Below are 18,415 nucleotides of genomic sequence, written 5' to 3'. Positions count from 1 at the left end.
CTTTAGAGGAAATTTTCAATCAGCTTCAGATTTCTTCATTCATCGGATGTCCTTCTTCCTGGATCATTTGAACATCTTTGAATATCTTGATTTTGACTGCATGGTTTAGAATTTCTTGTCTCAATATGACCATCATTCTTATTAGTCAATCACTTGCGAATTAACATTTTTGGATGATATGAAGATGAAAATTCAATAAAATAACAATAAAATAGACACAAGAAAAAAATGGGTTAGTATACATAAGATAAACAACAAGATAGTAAGTATCGTAATCATTAAATAAAACCTACTCTCACATGTTGGCTACCCAATCATGCTGTAGTAGATCCTACCCATCATGATATCTACCCTCATGCTTTGTCATTCGCAAAAAATCCTAACCACATTTTTTCTAGTTCACATACTTCGAACGAAAAAATAAAACCTAACCGCATACTTTTCTAGTTGTCATACTTCTTGCAAAAATAATTAAATTCGAGGAAAATGTTAGAATGAGTTTACCCTTTGTGACTTTGGAAGAACTGCGACAGAGATTCAGTATAAGACGGGCAAAGTTTTAGTATCACTAATAGGGTCCTCGAATTGTCCTTTGCTGATTGTCCATTGGGCTTGCCAGATCTCGATCCTCACCCATTAAAGGCTTAAAACAAATCGAGTTCAATTTGAGAGGATGCATTTCACCATTTCCAAGCAGGAAACTTAATGTTTCACTCGTAAACATGAGACATATGTACCCCAGAGGTTACTTGCTAAAGCCCATGCGGAGAAAAGTAATTTTTCTCACGTAAGCATAACATTCACCTCTACCTAACGAGACAGAGCACAGTTAGAAGGCTCTAAATATCGAAAAGGTTATAGCGAAAGTGGGGGGAAATTCATAATCCTTTGCCTCGATCCAAGAAAAACAACAGACAAAAGTGAAGGTCAGAAAATTGAAACATGTAAATCAACGTTAGTACAACTATTATTTATTAATCAAATAAAAAATTAAAATGCAAACAAAAATTTAAAACAAACAATGGATCAAAAACCAAATTAGAACGAACTTATAACTTTCATTTGCAAAGACAATTAACTAATCAATTATTGGTCTGACTCTCTAAAAGAAGTCCCCAGTGGAGTCGCCAAGCTGTCGAAACGATTTTTTTCTAAATTGAGATTTAAAAAAACCACCAAACCATTTTTAATTTATCTCAGTTGGTTAATTTTTAATTAAAATTGAATGTGATTTAGAAAACCTCTCGTTTCGAAAAATTTGGGATTCCTTTAAAATAAAAACATACGGTTCAGGAGTCGCCACCAATATTTGATTAGGGTGTGATTGGGCACCCAAAAATGTTTCGCCATTTTAAATAAAAATTAATTTTAATTAAAACGACAAATTGAGGTATGTGTTATTAAAATCTGAGTTCGGGATTCAGTTACGTGTGAGGAAAGATTAGCACCCTTACAATGCGTAAATCGGTACCTAGTCGATTAATTAATGTCTTTGCAATGAAATTTACAAATTCGAGTTTAATTTGGTTTATGATCCCCGACAAAACAACAACACATGAATTTTACAATATTCAAAAGCACCAAAATAGATTAAATTAAAATTACCCATCCTTTAGAAAGATAAAGAATATTCGATTATTTAAAAATATCGAGACTAGATCTTAAATGAGTTATAATAACATTTTCTTGATAAACTTAAATCGTCGAATGTTTCTTTTTCTTCCATTCCCAAATTTTAAAGTGATGAATCAATGTTTTGAGTGTCACTGATGGAAATACACTTATAATTTAAAATCGTCAAAAACGACTTTCTATTGAGTTAAGAGAAGTCATTCAAACAATTTTAAATTAAAAGAGTATTACCCTTAATCCAATTATATAATTAGGTCAGGTTATACATATGAGGTTAACATACAAATTAATTCAAATTCAGTCCTAAACCTATATGTACCATACTACACACTCACATAATCAAATAATCCAATTTCATAAACAAACAACAATGTAACAAAAGTCTAATGTTAATAGCTAACATTCAATTAATATATACATATAGGCTTGCATTATTATATAAAAAATATTATAAAACATAAAGTTACAACGTAGGTTACTAATGCCAAATAATCCAATTTCATACACAAACAACAATGTAACAAAAGTCAAATGTTAATAACTAACATTCAATTAATATATACAAATAGGCTTGCATTATTATATAAAAAATATTATAAAACATAAAGTCACAACGTAGGTTGCCAAATGGGTTAAACATAATTATAAATGTAAAAGCACCAATAACTAACACGACTAAAATCATATTTATTACAAATCTTTATCCCTGAATAATATTCAAATTAATTTATAAATTATTAAAATATAAGGGATTAAATCTAATATTTACCCTAAATATATAAGCATAGTAGGTACTAAATATAAGAAAATAAAACATATAGGTCATATTCAAATTTAACACTAAATACAGAATCAATGATCAAAATAAACATTTAAAAAATGAAGAGTACAATATATAAAATCCATAAAGTATATATAATAACATTCAAGTGACCCAGATACAACTTTTACGAATTCGGTGCATGAAATATAACATAAGTAAAATAAAATAAGTGCCCATAAACCCTCTTCGAAACTGTCCTTTTATTTTTTTCTTCACAAATCCCTTTCCTTTTGTTGCATGTTGATAGGTTTGGTGGAAATCCCTGATTTTTAGCGATTAGGTTGCTTTCTTCTTGACTTTGGGTCGTTTCGATGGCTAATTGTGTTTGTTGATGTAGATGACGATGACAGCTTCGGGATGGCTTCAGCGGCGGCTCGAGTGATGGCTCGACGGAGGCTCAAGTGATGGCGTGGCGGCGGCTCGAGTGATGGCTCGGAGGCAGCTGGTTGAGATGGGAATTGAAGAGTCAGTGGTAGCTTGCTTTAGGGTTAGGGTTTAGAAACTCTAATTTCACTGGGTTGGGTCATTAGACCGGGTTGGATCCGGGCCTGGTTCGTGTCTGGGCCGCTGAGTGTTGGGCTTCTGGGCTTGGGTTGCAAACAAGTATGGGCTTCAAGGCATGGAAAATGTAATTTGTAATAATAATAATAATAAATTTTAAGCCTGATCAAAAACGGGTGTCTACAAATACAAAATTTGAAAGTCGAAACACATCGTACTCGGGGACTGCTATGTATGCACATGTAGTTTACGCTTTTATTTTCCATTTTTTGTTAGGCAAAACCTTCGGTAAAGAAGAACGACATCAGAGAACTGATGGATCCTGCTCTTGGAGAAGATTACGATGTTCGACAAGTGAACCTCATCCTCTTGGCAGCATCGATGTGCATACAGCGATCGTCGATACGACGCCCTCAAATGAGTCAGGCATGTTGATAAGTTCACAATTGTCATGATCTGAATCAAGTACTCGTTGGACCATTTAGTGATCGTTCCAACGAGTTAGATCGTGACACGCATAGATAATAGCTTCGATAAATTAATTATCATGTCATGCAGGTTATAGATCTCCTTAATGGCAACCGCAACAGCTTAAAGAGACCTGCAACCGAGAAGATCTAAGCTTTAGAAACAAGTTGCGTGCAGTAAGATAAAATTCAGTGGTGGACAAAAGGGTCAACATTGTTTTCCAATTGTAAATAGAATATTTCTTTTTAAAAATTAAAATTTAATTATTCATTAAAAATATGATCATATATATTTAACTATTAACTAGTAAACAAAAAATATTGATAGGACGATCTGATATGATAATACTCTTGGTATTTTAACCAAAATAATAATTGCTTGAAATTAAGCGAACAGATTTTTGGAGGAATTCCAAGGAGGGAAAAGGGAAGAATGGCAGTGTCTTTGGGACAAAAGTAAAGAATATCCCATGGTTTAGTCAATTTTTGTCGGATAAATACTTGAAAGAGCGGCATAATTATATTAAAAAAACCCTAATTTTTTTTAGAAATAGATTAGTTAGAAAAATAATCCTCAAATTATCTACGTATGATACTTCGTGTTTGCAAAAAGTGAGGTCATATCTCGTGTTTTTCGAAAAACGATTTTCTTACATTTATTATTGTCTTTATCTAATATTAGATGACTTTACCTGAAAAGGTTGTTGGGTCTCGCGCCCTATAAAACGCGAGGTCTATTAAACGTATTTTATAGAACGTGAGATAGTTATACGTGGGTTGTTTGAGGGTTATTTTTCTAACTAATCTAATATAAAGGTTATTTCTCAAAAAATAATAATTAAAGTGGGTTTTTAATATAATAACGCCGGAAAGAGCGAACGTCTTTTTATTTTTAAATTAAAATTTGAGTAAAGTATATGAATTAGGGGTGTTCACTATTTGGTTTTAACCAAATTAATCGACCAAACCGAATTATTTTGGTTAATTCGGTCGGTAATCGAATTAATTCGGTCGGTAAATAGTTAGTTTTTTTTTCAATATTTGGTTAGAAATCGGTTAATTAACCAAATTAACCGAAATTATTAAAAATTATAATTATAAACCTATTTTAAGCTCAAACCCATTAAAAATTAATACCCGATTATTTTTTTAATCACACTAGATTCATTAAATTATCAATACCTTAACTCAAATAAAAAATATACATATATTATATTTAAATTAATCTAATTATTAAAAATTATAACAAAATTGGTTAATTCTGTTAACCGATCGAAATAAACAAACTTTGTTCGGTTCAGTTAATATTTTCAAAGAAAAGTTCAGTTTGGTTAATCAGTTAAAGAAAAAAGTACGGTTAATTCAGTTAATGGTAATTTGTTTCGGTCGGTGGTCGAATTAACCGTTTGAACACCCCTAATACGAATGGTCCTGATTATAGAGTACTATTTTATAAACCTTTAATTATTAAAAGTTATAAAATGATCTTTTGACTATAGAGTGTTATTTTGTTGGATCTTTCGACTATTAAAAATTATAAAATGATCACCTAATTATTCATTATGTTATAAATTTGTCTTTTTTTTGCTAAAAAATTAACCATATTACGAGCTGAATCTTACTGTAGTATGATAAAATTTGATCTTAAAATTTCAAACGACTATCATATTTCAGTCATCATGTTAACATCCAGCTTAGACAACTGTAATTTTCTAAAAAAATACTAGTTTCAAATATAATAAATAATCGAATGATTATTTTGTAACTTTTGATTGTCGAGGGATTCAACAAAACAATACTCTATAGTTGGAGGATTATTTTGTAACTTTTAATAATCAAGAGACTTAATAAAATAATATCTTATAGTCGGGACCCTTTGGGCACTTTACCCCTTATATTTATTTATTTTTTAAAAGCAAGTTAATATAGGAATCAATCAATTAGATTCGGTTAGCTCTTGTGTTTCAGTTGATCATTGGTCAAGACTAAATTTTACTAATTAATATGTTTTTATTTTCGAAGTCGCCCCGTCTGGTCGACCGTCAGATGTTTCGATTATCATGAACCTGTAGGCTTCCTTGGAGCGGCCAGGGCATGTGATATCGGTCGAAGATCTACTGACATGAAGAAAGCGAGAAATAACGAAACCGTGTAAAAGTTCAGCGAGAAAAAAAAAACTAGACTCAAATAGGATTGATGAAGTCATGAAAGATAAACCGAAAGAGGATGTTGCTAGAATACGACTAAGCTTTCCTTTAAAGATATGGTGACTGGTCAAAGTGGGATCAACGAAAAGAACAACCCTATCCCAGGGTTAGACATGGAACTACTTCCAGAGGATGTTCGGATCGATATGGGTGCAGCAGTCCTAGATATTCATTTTTCTGAACGAGTCCACCAATCCATTGATGAAAGACTGTCAAAGGCAGTAATTGTATGACTCTTGGGTAAATCGATTAGATATAGAGCGTTGTTGAACCCAATACAACTGCTCTGGAAGCCTTTTTGGGAGGTGCATATTGTAGATCTAGACAATGAATATCTTTTTGTCCGTTTTGCTTTGATGGAAGATTACCACAGAATTCTGTCCGGTAGCCCCTATATGATTTATGGCAGTTACCTGACGGTTCAGCTATGGTCGAGGACTTTTTCAACATCTAAAGACCACCCAAAATGGATCTTGATTTGGATTCGACTACCTTGATTACCGTATTGTTACCACACGAAAAGCTTGTTTCCAGCCATTGTTAGTACTCTGGGTGCAGTCGTGAAAGTGGATTATAATACTACAAAAGACAAATGCGAACGATTTGCTCGCTTAGAATCTGGATAAGCCTTTGGTTCCTTGTATGATGATAGATGATATATACTAAAGTGTAGAGTATGAGGGGTTACCTACTATATGTTATGTGTGTGAGAAGTATGGGAATGCGATAGTGCGAACGATTTGCTCGCTTAGAATCTGGATAAGCCTTTGGTTCCTTGTATGATGATAGATGATATATACTAAAGTGTAGAGTATGAGGGGTTACCTACTATATGTTATGTGTGTGAGAAGTATGGGAATGCGATAGCAACTTGTTTAAAGGACAAGTCTGATGATACAGTTGATAAGAGTCCAGAAAAAAAGGAAGGAACCACCTCCTAACGAACCTTATAGTACTCCCTGAATGTAATTGACCAACAAGAGGAGAAAAGATTTTTCGAACACGATAGTAGCTAGGTAACTGATAACTCCATAAAAAGACTCTATTTCTAGTCTTTTTACTTACGTTATTGTTCGTCTAAACAAAGTATTCACAACATTTTAGTTGCATTTAGGTTATATTTGTTTGTGGTGGATTTATTTGGTTTGACTGATGCTGCCGAGGAGAAAGGGCTTGTGTAGATTGTGTATGTGCAGGAAATTAACTAAGGAAGAACATTTCAGTCGCGACAAAGTATTTCATAAGGGCTAGTGAAATAGAGAAGATAAAGACAGTGAGGAACATATTTATCTCACCAAGGCAATGTTTATCTTGCAATTCTGAAGCGGATATGAAGAATTGCCTATGTCACATGCCAACTGTACGACTACCCTCACGTGCAAGCAAGCCCTCAAGATTTAGACAACAACCAGCCGCCTTCCTTTTTTTTAGCTTGGACAAGAGAATAACGGGTATTTAGGGAATCTTCACTTACGCAAAACCCTAGGAGTTTTCCCTTTATAAATACCCAGCCACAACCACAAAAAAGAAGAGGTAAGAAAGTAAGAAGAGCTTTAACTGAAGCGTGAGTGAGCAACTGCAGTGCTTCCCCACTATTTTCCAACCGACTGTCCTTGGTGTCCTCCATAGCCAGGCTATAGCAGAGCGACGGTTAGGCCTCGAGAGAGACTGGCTGCCATGGAAGGCACAGTGTTGATCAGAGATATCATGACAGAGCCGCCGGTTTTGGGAGTCGTTCTTCCTTTGTTCTTAATTTCTTTACTTTGCTTGGGGTTGTATTAAAACGGTGATACTTTGGTTGAATTTTTTACAACACCATGAACTGCTTTACTTGGTGTTAATCTTTGTTTTACCAAAACAATTATTTTTTGTTTTATGAATGATGAATTATGATTTTGCTCGTGATTGTTTTGTTCATTATTTAAATATTTTGCCTTGACACTGTAAGAGCTTCGAGAGATTGCCTGGGGTATAGGTGAAACACGTCTTGACAATGTAAGAGCTTCGAGAAATTACCGTTTGTCTAGATATTGATTCTTAGATTCGAGAGAATTAAGATAGATCTACGTGAACAATGGAATGGATCCGGGATGGTGATGTTCTAACTTATCTACCTTAGAGATAAGGAGAGGGTTTCAATCGACTAAAAGGAATAGACTGCTAGAGTAGGATAGACAACGATCATAGTTCACGTTGAGGGGTATTGCTACAACAACAGTTTGACAAACCAAGGGTTGTAATTAATGTTGAGTAGTATTTCCATAACAACCCTCTAAGAATACTCAGTAATCCTGTCGGGCAGCTTAAGTATATCATAACAATTCATTCTAGACCTAGAATAATTGATTGTCATAAAAAAGATTAGCATGAGTGCTCTGTGAAAAGTATGAATATGTGAGGTTGTTTTGAATATATTTAATTAACGTTTGTCTTTACATTATTTTAATTCGATAGTTTTGCATATTTATTTTGCATCGACCAAAATTTTCTATAACCATACTTTATAATAGTTTCTTGCTTTGTTTTATTACTAATAGTTTTTCTTAGTTCAACAAGACTTTAGGAATTAGCTTGTGACAACTAGTTTTGGTTGTGGTGAAGCTTAAACAATCGGCCAATCCCTGAAGAGACGATAACTCACTTACCCTTTATTACTTGATTCGATTGTGTATACTTGCACAAAATTGCTTGTCTTAGCATATACATTTCCAAGCGATCAAGTTTTTGGCGCTGTTGTCAGGGATTGGTAACTGACGGAATTTTTATTTTTCGTCATAACAAGTTTTTCTTGTCACCTTTTATTTATTTAGTTTAACATTTTTTTTATTTTCTTTTGTAGGTTTTATCATTGCATGACCCTGATATCTGCTGGACGATCTCAATCCAGGAATCGTGGCACCTGAAATACAAGCAACCCATTTTGAGCTTAAATCGGTGATGTTTAACATGTTAAATTCTATCGGTCAATTTGGTGGCTCACCTAATGAGGATGCTAGAGAACATATCCATACCTTTCTTGAAGTGTGTGATTCATTCCGACAACAAGGAGTGCATGAAAATGTGTTTAAACTTAAACTTTTCCCTTATTCCCTATACGATAGAGTGAGAGCTTGGCTAAGTGGAGTTCCTTCCGGTTCAATGGAATCTTGGGCGGATTTATGCAAGAGTTTCCTACTTCGATACAATCCACCCAATATGAATACACAGTTACGCAATGATATTGCAAGTTTTTGCCAATACGATGATGAGTCAATGTATGAATACTGGGATAGGTATAAAAGTCTACTTCGTAAGTGTGTGAACCACGAATTTCATGACTGGATTCAAGTCATGATGTTCTACAATAGAGTTAATGCACCTACTCGAATGATGTTGGATGCCTCAACAAATGGTAATTTACTTGACAAATCACCCGAGGAAGCCTTCGATATCCTCGACAGGATATCATATAATGACTATCAATTTCCGACTACAAGGCTGGGAACCGATAGAAAAGTATCTGGAGCATATGAAATTGAGGGTAATGATTCAGTAACTACTCAACTTTCTGCCATAACTAATATGTTGAAAAATGTACAGGATCTTAATGCGGTGAGAGAAGTCAAAGCAACCAGTAATGCATGCATATTTTGTCACAGCAACCATCATGAGAGTGAGTGTCCAGAAAACTAGGAGTCTACGAATTTTGTGGGCAACTACAACCAAAGCAACAATAACCCCTACTCAAATACATACAATCCTGGATGGAGACAACATCCGAATTTTTCATGGGGGTAATCAAAGGACCAACACCAATCATGCAGGAAATTATAATAGGCCACAATAGAGTAACTTGGAACATCAATATTTTAGAATCAGCATCATCAGATGCCTTAGTAAAACTCTAAAGGTACAACTTTTTCCTCTAATACCAACTCTAATTCTAACTCCTTGGAAGCTTCATTGTAGGAATTCATGGCCTCGACAAAAGATTTCATGGCTTCAACAAAACTTTGATGCACGAACAATAATCATCAATAAAAACCAAGGAAAGTTGTTGTAAAATCAAGCTGCTCTTTTGCAAAGCCATAGTTCAACCCTAAGAGCATTGGAGAACCAACCGGGTCAAATAGCCACGGCATTACATTCTTTCCACAATGAAATCTCCCTAGTACTGAAATCACTAAATATCGTGGAAAGGAACATTGTAGAGTACTCATACTAAGAAGTGAGACACAGATTAACCAGAATGACAAGTTTGGGGGAAAACAACTGGAAAATTCTAGCTAAGGCATTACACAACTAGAGGATCGAGCTGAAGATGTGAAACATGATGAACTGTCCGAAAAGAAGGAAAATGTGAAGGTTCCGAAAGTCGTCAACCAAATAATGGGAAATTTATTGCCAAGGCCAGTATTTCCTCAGCACCGACAACAGATGGTGTGAGATCTCTACCACCATGTCCTCAAAGATTGAAGAAACACAATAATGACATCCATTTCAAGAAATTTGTCGATGTTCTGGATTAGTTGTATATCAATGTACCTTTACGTGAAGCCATTGAGCATATACTTTCCTATTCTATGTTCCTAAAAGATATTGTTACAAAGAAGAGGAGGGTAGAGAATATTGTCGCGGTAAAAAAAATCCTGGCAGTTTTGTGATACCATGCTCAATTAGTAACAACTTTGTAGGATGAGCTCTCGTTGACATAGGTTGAGCGTAAATTTAATTTTAAAGTCTATAATTTTAAAATTAGAAAGGTATAATGCTTTCCCAACCACAACTATCCTACAGTTAGCTTATATGTTTTATGTGCGTCCTGAGGGCAGAATAGAAGATGTCATTGTAAAGGTGGACAAATTTGTATTTCCAGTTGATTTTCTTATATTGGACTGCGAAACCGATGAAAATGCACCTATCATCATTGGATGACTCTTTTTGGCCATTGGACGAATCTTAATAGATTACGAGAAGGGAGAGTTCACGATGCGGGTAGGAGAGCAGAGCGTCACAATCAATGTCTTCAACTCCATGAGATGTGTGGACGATTCAGAAGAATGCCAATGCATTAAAGACATGGACTCAATGGAGGAAGAGGAAAAAACAATTCTTAGCCAAGATGAATTTTTAAAGATAAATGAATACAACACTTTGTGCCACGACTTGATGTCTATGACGCATAAACACAAAACTCATGGCCCAAGCGAAAAATTTTCAGAAGGCGATTCTGATAACTATAGCCTTGGCAACAGTTGTTTGAATAAAACACTAAATGGGTTCCCCTGCCAATGACACCAAAGAGGATTATGAAGGAGAATCAAAGGAAAATCTAGTTTTCTTCATGCTAAATCAGGTATGAAATTCGAACCCTTAGATTTCAATGAAGTTAATCCCCCAAAACCATCATTACAACATATACCCACATTGGAACTTAAAACTTTACCATCGCATTTGAAATACGCCTACCTAGGTAGTATTGAGACTTTACCATTTATAATTTCTTCCAGTCTAACCTCTAACCAGGAAAACAGTTTGTTAAATGTTTTGTCACAGCACAAAAAAGCTCTCGGGTAGACCATGGCAGACTTGAAGGGAATCAGTCCTACCTTATTCATGCACAAGATCAACATATAAGACAATCATAGCAATTTGGTAGAACCACAAAGAAGACTCAACCCGATCATGAAGAAGGTAGTCATGAAGGAAATCATAAAATGGCTGGATGCGGGTGTAATTTATCCAATATCCGATAGCTCATGGGTCAGTCGGTGCAGTACATGCCAAAGAAAGGTGTTGTGACTGTGGTCAAAAACGAAAATGACGAGCTGTTAACTACCAGAATAGTCACGGGGTGGTGAATATGTATGGACTATAGGAAGCTAAATAAAGCCAAAAAGAAAGACAACTTTCTCCTTCCTTTTATTGAACAAATGATTGATAGGCTAGCAGGAAAACATTTTACTGCTTCCTTGATGGATATTCAGGATACAATCAAATAGTCATAGCACCAGAGGATCAAGAGAAGACTACTTTCACATGTCCATATGGTACCTATGCATTTAGACGAATGTCGTTTCGGATATGTAACGCTCCAGCAACCTTTCAAAGATGTATGATGGCCATTTTTTCGGACAAGGTAGAAGAATACATGGAAATATTTATGGATGACTTTTCCGTCTCAGGCGACGATTCCAACAAATGCCTCGGTAACTTATATAAAGTACTAAAATGATGTGAAGAAGACAACCTAGTACTAAATTGGGAGAAATGCCATTTTATGGTAACCGAGGGAATAGTGTTAGGTCATAAAATTTATTGTCAAGGCATTGAAGTTGATAGAGCCAAGGTGGAAGTAATTAAAAATCTACCTCCACCCATCAATATGAAAGGCATACGCAGTTTCCTTGGACGTGCAAGCTTCTACAGGCGATTTAAAAGATTTTTCTCAAATCTCAAAATCCTTGGGTCTTTTGCTTCAACAAAATCAACCATTTGTATTCAATGATGGTTGTTTAACTTCTTTTACATATTTGAAGATAAAACTTTCAGCAGCATCAATCATTGTTCCACCAGACAGGAGTGAACCTTTCGAGCTCATGTGCGATGCTAGTGATTATGCAGTTGGAGCAGTGCTAGGGCAACAAAAAAGTAAACTCTTTCATGTTATCTATTTTGCTAGTCGTACTCTTAATGATGCAAAAGTAAACTATACCACAACTGAAAAAGAAAATCTTGCAGTAATATTTGCATTCGATAAGTTAAGGTCATATCTCATAGGCTCTAAAGTCATTGTGCATATGGATCATTCTGTCATTAAATATTTGATCAATAAGAAAGATGCAAAGTCTAGACTAATTAGATGGATACTATTACTACAAGAGTTCAATTTAGAGGTAAATGATAGAAAGGGTACGGAAAACCAAGTGGTTGATCACTTATCTAGACTATAAACAAAATTAGTTGTCATGACATGAAAGACATTCAGTAGGATTTCCCTGATTAGAAAATTTTATTTGTCATTATTGTGTCATAGTATGCTTATATAGTCAACTCTTTTGTTATATTGTACCTCCATATTTATCTAGCCAAGGCAAAAAAAAGTTCAGACATGATGTGCGACATTATTACTAGAATGAACCGTTCCTATTCAAGCAATGTGGAGACCAATAATCAGGATATGTGTCCCAGAAGAAGAACACGAAGAAATTTTACTTCAATGCCACTCATCACTGTATGGAGGACATTTTGGTGGGATGAGAACAGCGACGAAGGTTCTTCAATACGAGCTTTATTGGCCAACATTGTTCAAAGATGCACACGAATTCTACAAGTCGTGTAATAGGTGCCAAAAAACAGGGAACATATCAAAGAGACATGAGATGTTGATCGCTTGTGAATGTATATGCTAAGGCAAGCCAATCTATGCAAGTATACACAATTGATGCAAGTAATATAGTAGTGAGTGAGTATCGTCTCCACAAGGATTGGATTAGAAATAACTTTTCACCACAACTAGAACTAATGCCACAAATTAATCCTACTAGGTATTAAAGCTAAGAACTAATATTAAGGAGCTAAGAATAATGATTCAATGATTTTAGACAAGTGTGGTCGAGACAAAGAAAATATGCAGACAGATAAAACAAAACAAAACAACTATTAGATTAAATATAATGCAAACAACCTCACATATTCAGACGTGTCACAGAGCACTGATGCTAAACCATTGTCTCAGCAACAATTATTTTAAGCCCATAATGAATTATTATGACTCACTAAACTGACTGACAGGATTCCTAGGTATTCTTAGACGGTTGTTATGGCAATACCTCTCAGTGTTAACTATAGACGTTATCTTAACCTACTCTAGCCTTTATCCCTTTAGTTGTTTAAAACTCCTTATCTCTAAGGTAGACAAGTTAGAACTTCATCATCCCAGATTCATTCCTTTGCTCATGTTGATCTCTCTTAATTCTCTTGAATTCAAGAATCACTTTCTAGATAAAAGGCTATCTCTCGATGCTCTTACAGTGTCCAGACATGTTTCACCGAAACCCCAGGCAATCTCTCGATGCTCTTACAATGTTAAGGCAAAATATTTAAACTATGAGCAAAACAGTCATAAACAAACATAATTCATCATTCATAAACATAAAATATTGTTCAGTCAAAATAAAGTTTAAAACTAAGTAAAGCATTCATGGTGTTATCAAAGATCATCTAAGATTAAACCGTTTAATACAACCCTAAATAAAATAAGATTTTAAGAACAAAGGAAGAACAACTCCCAAAATCATGGCTCTATCGAGCTAATCCTGATCAACACCACACATGCCTTGGTGATCACCATCTCTCGAGGCCTGATCACTGCTCTACTATCGTCTGGCTATGGAGGACACCAAGAAAGACTAAGGGGTAGACGGAGGGAAAACACTGCAGTTGTTTGCTCACGCCTAAGGTAAAGTTCTTCCTTCTTCTTCCTTGCCTCCTCTTTTATGGCTACGGCTGGTAATTATAAGGAGAATCTCCTAGGGCTTTGCATGCTTTTGGAGTTTCCTTAATTAGCAGTTATTAATTTCCCAACTTAAAAAGGAAAGGCGACTGCGGTTGTTAGGATATTCAAGGCTTGTTGCACGTGAATCAGGTCATCCAGCTGGCATGTGACATAGGCGGTTTTGCCATATTTGCTTCAGACTTCTTCAAATAAATCTTGCCTCGGTGAGATAAATCTGCTCCTCACGTTCTCATCTGCTCCATTGACCTTTGCAACTTTTCATTGTCACGACTGAAATGTTATTCCTCTGTAGAATTCATGCACAAACACAACTCAAACAACCCTTTCTCCTCAACAGCATCAGTTAAGCCAAATAAATCTTGCCTAGGCAAAACTTATCCACCACAACCTATATGTAAATAAATGCAACTAAAAATGTAGTGCATACTTTGTTTAGATGAGCAATAACTTAAGTCAAAAGACTAGAATTTAAGTCTTTTTATGGAGTTATCACACCCCCAAACTTAAGCTATTACTTGTCCTCAAGCAATGGATAATAGCTAGAAGAAAATCAAAATTATCATGGCAAAGCAGTATCAAGAACATCATCAGGTTTGAGATTTCAACCCTCAACAAAAATATGTGGCCTTAACATGTTCGACAGTCATATTAGTCAAGTCCCTTCCATAGTCAAGATCTTTTGCTATTGTGTGTGTGTTTGTAACCAGTCTATGCATAGAGGTAATTAGAAAACTTAAAGTAAGCACTTCTAGGTTGTCAAGGCATCAAATTATTCATCAGGCTTAGTTTATACTCCTAGTTATTTATCAACTTTTATTCTCTTTATTCACACTTTGTTTAGGGGAGTCAACTCATCACAACTACCGTTCCACACTCTAGGTGAAAGGGAGCATACCTTTCACCCCCAAGCTAGTCGGGTAGAGTCATCATGTGACTACTTTCATTCACTCATATGCCTTGGCTACTCTTAATTTCTTTTGGAGTTTTTATTATTCATGCCTTTGCACAGAGGAGTGTCCCTTTGTATTTTTCGAGTTTTTAAGTTTTTAAACACTAGAGAGTTTTTACCTTACCCTTAAAATATTTTTGAAGTCTCGACAATTAGAAAGTTATTTCCTAAACAATTTACATATTACTTAGAGTAAAGACAACCTACAATCGTGTTTATAAGTTTCAAAGGATCAAGCCTAGGGTTGGTTCTCTTCTTCAGACAGTCTTTACAATAATTCTGTCTTAGGCAATAAAATTTTGTATTCATCATTGGGCATCTCTAATTCAATCCTAACAATAATCCTAACCTGCTTATGCCATGACAACCAAAATTTTCAACCAATTAACATCAATTACTATTTAACAAAGTATGGTAGAATGGGTAACACCTCCCCCAAACTTGAGGGATGTATTGTCCTCAATGCATGAAAACTACACTAAATGATGTTATATACAAATGTGAAAATAAAATGAAAACTACAAAAACTTACTGTGGTGGTGTGGCTTGACTGGATGCCCTCGTGCAGCGTCGTTTGGGAGGGGAAGGGCTCTCGGATCCCGAGTCTACTGCTTCTGGCTCAGAAAGAGATGGTTGAAGTATACACCCCGCCGTTCTCTTGTACCGCTTCCTGTTGGTTGAAGCTCAGGCTGGTGTGGACTGCTCGGTCGCGGGAGTCGGTTATGCTGGAACTGGTGGTGGACTAGGAGCTGCTGTTGGGGCTGGTGGTGTTGATTGAACTGGATATGGAATAGGATCCTGCTTAGGCTGCTTCGGTTCTGGCGTGAAATCTTCATCATTGACGAAGTTGGGTAGAGTATCATTGCTGTTTTCGGTGGTGGAGAAGGATGAGGAACTGAGGAACTCCCAGGTCTCACCATGGCTTTCTTCTGGTACGGGTGAGACATGGGTTGCCAATGGTGGTACATCGGTGGGCACCTCTGGTGGAACGTCTGGAGGGACATAAGATGTCGAGGCATGGAATGTTCTTTCGCCCATATTGTAATTGAGGATAACACTGGGGAAGGTTGGCAGTCTGATCATTGTGGTCGGGAGCAACTCCTTGATGAAGACATTGAGCTGCATGTCCCTTATCTTGGCGTATTTAAAGTAAATTTTCATATGGTCCTCCAGGCGCCCGATCTTTTAATGCGTCTCACGCGTGTGCGTGACCCAGCGACCATTCTAGCTGTGGTAACTGATTTTTCTCCTCGCTCTAGACCCTCATTTGGTCTTCATCATTGAAAATCATCATCTCGGGGACCTTTTTCTTTGTAATATCATTCTTGGGTTTGATGAAGTCTTCGAATGGTTCCTCAGGAACCTTTTTCTTTCTACATAGCGTAGTTATAAGGTTTTGGAATAGTAGGTTACCATGGTTCTTCTTAGCACAGTCATGGATCTGCTCAAAGATGATTTCACCCACATCAATCATCCTACCGTATATGATTGAGTACAACAACATCAGCCGCTTGACGAGGACAGTGGTGTTGTGGGACGTTGGTATCAGCTTACCTTTAAGAAAATGGTTCCACAGTTTCACGTGTGGTTTGAGGGCTCGACGATCTACTTGTTTTCTTGTGGGGGCATTCCCTTCGAACTTGGCCCACCAAAAACATAAATCCCATAGAACTCAACTGTACATTTCTTGACCTGCCTCGGCCACAAATCTCTTATGTTGATTATCCACTTTCCCCAACTTTCCACAAAATATACCATGTGGTTGGAGGTGTCCGCGAGGTGAGCATAGAACTCCCTCATCATTACTGGTGCTACGGTGTTAGGATTACGAGCAAACTTCTCCCATTTATGCTTCTTTATGATGTCCATCACCTCAGGGCCAAACTGATCTTCTCCCTCGGCTAGAAAAATGAATCCATCTTCCAAATAGACTTGGCATTGTTGAATGGTTTTGAAGCGTGCCTCTGCTTCGATTGTTTGGAAACGTTCGAAACTCTGTCTGGGGGAGGTATTTTTCTTGGCTAATTTTAGTGGTGGTGATGGGGAGGTATTTTAAGAGAAAGAAAATAAATTTTATGGTTTGTAAATAAAGAAGGAAACACGATGATGATGATGAAGAGTGGGTAGTTTTTCTTGGAAAGTGATGGGTGGTTTCGGCATATTTTGGTCTTTTCACGGTGGGGAAAAGATTTCTCATTAAATGAGAAATATTTGATAAGACATAAAGGGGAAGAAAGGATTTCTTTCCCTCTTTATTCTGTCATTAAATCAAGTACCCTAAGGCTTCTTTTCTTTTCTTCATGCATGCATCAACTCCCTATGCTGCCAAATGTTCCTTGCTTGCTTATAATATGAAAGAAGAAAATAATAAAATAAAATGGATTAAAGCATAAAATAACTTAACTTATTTATGTACAAAATTCAGATTTTCGTTGCCTAGACAACTAATATTTGCTCAATTAAGAAAAGCAAACTCTTGGGCATCATGTGCCAACGATGTCAGTTTGTCGCGCATGACTGGGGCTCCTTTGTACTCCTTGAGTCTCTTCCCGTTCACTTTGAAGATGGAACCATCGTTTTGGTTCTGAATTTCAATTGCTCCATTGTCATGGACTTGGTGTACAATGAATGGTCCTGACCATCATGATATTAGCTTGCCTGGGAATAACTTAAGGCGTGGAACAGTACTTGTTTTCCAGAATAAAATTACCTCGGCAATATTTTTCTGTCATGCCATCGTTTTGTTTTCTCCTTGTAAAGGCGAGCATTCTTGTATGCATGTGCTCTAAATTCATCCATCTCGTTCAGTTCCAATAGTTTTCTTTCTCCAGCAAGCTGAGCATCCATGTTTATCTTTTTGATGGCCCAATAAGCTTTGTGTTTGAGTTCAACCGGTAGATGACATTCCTTTCCATAGACTAGCTTGAACGGGGACATTCGCAGCGGTGTCTTGAATGTTGTGTGATAAGACCATAGTGCTTCATCTAGCTTCGGCGACCAATATTTTTGACTTGGTTAACCACTTTTTCGAGGATCTGCTTGATTTCTTGGTTAGATACTTCGGCTTGTCCATTCATCTGAGGGTGATATGCAAACGCAATTCTATGTCGTACTCCATATCTTTTCAGTGTCTTGGCAATCAATTTATTATCAAAATGTGTCCCTTCATCGCTAATGAGAGCTCGTAGTGTTCCAAAGCGGGTGAATATATTTTTGTGCAAAAGCTTCAAGTTCTTAGGTGTTGCAATGACTTCAACCCATTTTGATACGTAATCCACTACCAAGATAATGTACATATCTCCGAATGATGTTGGAAAAGGTCCCATGAAATCTATGCCC

Source organism: Hibiscus syriacus, unplaced genomic scaffold, assembly GCF_006381635.1.
Source record: "Hibiscus syriacus cultivar Baekdansim isolate YM2019G1 unplaced genomic scaffold, ASM638163v2 tig00111096_pilon, whole genome shotgun sequence".
In the NCBI taxonomy this organism is placed as follows: domain Eukaryota; kingdom Viridiplantae; phylum Streptophyta; class Magnoliopsida; order Malvales; family Malvaceae; genus Hibiscus; species Hibiscus syriacus.
This window is presented reverse-complemented; position numbering follows the sequence as displayed.